This window comes from Pan troglodytes, chromosome X (assembly GCF_028858775.2).
Source record: "Pan troglodytes isolate AG18354 chromosome X, NHGRI_mPanTro3-v2.0_pri, whole genome shotgun sequence".
NCBI lineage: Eukaryota > Metazoa > Chordata > Mammalia > Primates > Hominidae > Pan > Pan troglodytes.
In genome coordinates this window covers 71,987,720-71,991,164 of record NC_072421.2, presented here as the reverse complement: position 1 = coordinate 71,991,164, position 3,445 = coordinate 71,987,720, and the positions used below count along the sequence as shown (strand labels likewise).

Here is a 3,445-nt window from a genome sequence, read left to right as displayed (position 1 = left end):
TGCATTTTTGATTTGGTTTTCAGCTTGAATGTTATTGTTGTATAGAAATGCTATTAACATTTGTACATTTATTTTGTATCCTGAAACTTAATTGTTTGTCAAGTCTAGGAGGCTTGGAGGAATCTTTAAGGTTTTCTAGGTATAGATACATATCATCAGAGAAGAGAGATTATTTGTCTTCATCTCTTCCTATTTGGATGCCTTTTCTTTCTTTCTGCTTCCCTTTCTTCTTGATTTTTCATCAGGGATATTGTTCTATCATTTTCTTTTTGTGTATGTCTTTGTCAGATTTTCGTATCAGAATGATATTGGTTTCACAGAATGAGTTAGGAAGGAATCCCTCCTCAAATTTTTAAAACAGTTTCAGTAGGATTAGTACCAGCTCTTCTTTGTATGTGGTAGAACTCAGCTGTGAAAGCATCTGGTCCAGAGATTTTTTTTTTTTTTTTGATGGTAGGTTTTTTATTACTGATTCAATTTTGTAAGTAACTGTTAGTCTGTTCAGGAATTCTATTTCTTCCTGCTTCAATCTTGGGAGGTTTTGTCTTTCTAGGAATTTTGGCATTTCCCTTAGATTTTCTAGTTTGCGTGTATAGAAATATTCACAGTAGTCTCTGAGGCTTTTCTGTATTTCTGCAGGATTAGTCGTAATGTCACCTTTGTCATTTCTGATTATACTTACTTGCATCTTTTCTCTTATTTTATTTCATTTTTGAGACGGAGTCTCACTCTGTTGCCCAGCCTGGAGTGCAGTGGCGCGATCTCGGCTCACTGCAACCTCCACCTCCTGGGTTCAAGTGATTCTCCTGCCTCAGCCTCCGGAGTAGCTAGGATTACAGGCCCATGCTACCATGCCCAGCTAATTTTTGTATTTTTAGTAGAGACAGGGTTTTACCATGTTGGCCAGGCTGGTCTCGAACTCCTGACCTCAAGTGATCCGCCAGCCTCGACCTCCCAAAGTGTTGGGATTACAGGCGTGAGCCACCATGCCAGAACTTCTCTCTCTTTTTTGAAAATCTAACTAGGGTGGGCCAGGCACAGTGGCTCACGCCTTAATCCCAGCACTTTGGGAGGCGGAGGCTGGTGGATCACCCGAGGTCAGGAGTTCGAGACCAGCCTGGCCAACATGGCGAAACCCGTCTCTACTAAAAAATACAAAAATTAGCTGGGTGTGGTGGCAGGCGCTTGTAATCCCAGCTAGTCGGGAGGCTGAGGCAGGAAGAATTGCTTGAACTCTGTAGGCGGAGGTTGCAGTGAGCCGAGATCGCACCACTGTACTCCAGACTGGGCGACAGTGCGAGACTCTGCACCAAAAACAAACAAACAAAAAACAAAAAACCCCAAAAAACAAAACAACATCAACAACAAAAACTTCTAGCTAGGGCGGAGGTGGCAGGAACCGAGCGGGTGCCTCAGTCTCCTTCCCCTCCCCTCGCCTGGCCTCGTGGTCTTCTCCCAGCAGCCAGACAGGAACTATATAATCCCGGAAGTTCCGGGGCTTTGCTGTGTGGGATAACCAGCAATGGCGAGGCTGCAGCTCCCGGAACAACAGCCACAACATTAGGAGTAGGAGCGGCAGTTGCGGCGGCAGCAGCAGCGGCCTCCCCAACCCTGGTCCCCACAGTCACCACCCCATCCCCTGGGGCAGACGGAGGGGGCGGTGGCAGCGACGGCAGCAGCGGCAGCGACGGCAGCAGCGGCAGCGACGGCAGCAGCGGCAGCGACGGCAGCAGCGGCAGCGACGGCAGCCACGGCAGCCACGGCAGTGACGGCTGGGCAGCCATGGCAGTGGCGGCTGGACTAAACAGGTCACCTGCAGGTATTTTATGCGTGGGGTTTGTAAGGACAGAGGTAACTGTGGATTCTCGCATGACCTCTCTGACAGTCCGTATGGTGTAGTGTGCAAGTATTTTCAGCAAGGGTACTGTGTTTATGGTGACCGCTGCAAATATGAACATAGCAAGCCATTGAACCAGGAAGAAGGAACTGCTGCAGAGGTAACTACAAAGTCATCCATTGCTGCTTCCTCAAGTCTCTCATCGATAGTTGAAATGAATACAAGCGAAGCTGAGTCAAGAAATTCAAACTTTGCAACTGTAGGAGCAGGTTCAGGGGACTGGGTGAATGCTATTGAGTTTGTTCCTGGGCAGCCCTACTGTGGTCCTACGGTACCTTCCTTCACTGAAGCACCCTTGCAGGGCCCAGTGACCAAGGAAGAATCAGAGAAAAAGCAAATTGCCATGGAAACAAAGAAGCAGCTGTGCCCCTTTGCTGCAGTGGGAGAGTGCTGATATGGGGAGAACTGTGTGTATCTCCACGGAGATTCATGTGACATGTATGGGCCACAGGTCCTGCATCCGATGGATACTGCCCAGAGATCACAGCGTATAAAATCGTGCATTGAGTCCCATGAGAAGGACATAGAGCTCTCATTTGCTGTGCAGCGCAGCAAGGACATGGTGTGTGGGATCTGCATGGAGGTGGTCTATGAGAAAGCCAACCCCAGCTAGCGCTGCTTTGTGGTCTTCTTCATCTGCAACCACACCTACTGTCTCAAGTGCATTTGCACGTGGAGGAGGGCTAAGCAATTTGAGAGCAAGATCATAAAGTCCTGCCCAGAATGCCAGATCACATCTAACTTAGTCATTCCAAGTGAGTACTGGGTGGAGGAGAAAGAAGAGAAGCAGAAACTCGTTCAGAAAAAAAAGAGACAATGAGCAACAAGGCGTGCACGTATTTTGATGAAGGACATGGGAGCTGCCCATTTGGAGGGAACTGTTTTTACAAGCATGCGTAAAGAGGAGGAGAGAGGAGCCATGGAGACAGAAAGTGGGAACATTAAGCAGATATGGGGCCCAACAAAGGAACCGCTTCTGGGAACTAATTGAAGAAAGAGAGAACAGCAACCCCTTTGACAGCAAAGAAGAGGTTGTCATCTTTGAGCTGGGTAAGATGTTGCTTATGCTTTTGGCTTCAGGTGGGGACGGCAAACTGACAGACTGAAGATCAGTGGGAATTGTTTCATGATGAGCTGGAAGATTTTTTATAACTTGGATCTATAGCAACCTTGTGTGGCATGTGATCTGGTCTGCTAACCCCAGACAGCAGCTGTCCCCTGTGGTGGTGTGGCAGTGCCTGTCTTCTCTCTGAGGCAAGCCTGTCAACTGCAGGTGCTGTCATAAGAATTTCTACCCAGGGCCTGTCTGTCTTCTCAACCCCTCACCTTTCCCCGAGGAGTGTGTTGTTTTCCCTGTTGAAAAAAAGTTACAAAAATAATTCTTAGTTTTTTGTAACACAAATTTAGCTGTCAGACAGTGTAGATGTGTTGCATCATATGTTTTCAACCAGATTGTGTTTACGGACTTTTCACACACTCATTTTGAGGACCCCAGGTTCAAAAGTAAAAGCAGTGGCCCTACTTTGGGATCCAAGAATAGGAGGGATG

General features: G+C 47.5%; 1 pseudogene; it reads left to right on the top strand.

Annotated features, from left to right (window-relative positions):
- Positions 1-1,785: 1,785 nt before the first annotated feature.
- LOC134809356 (E3 ubiquitin-protein ligase makorin-1-like) lies at positions 1,786-3,231 on the top strand (annotated as a pseudogene).
- Positions 3,232-3,445: the final 214 nt, after the last annotated feature.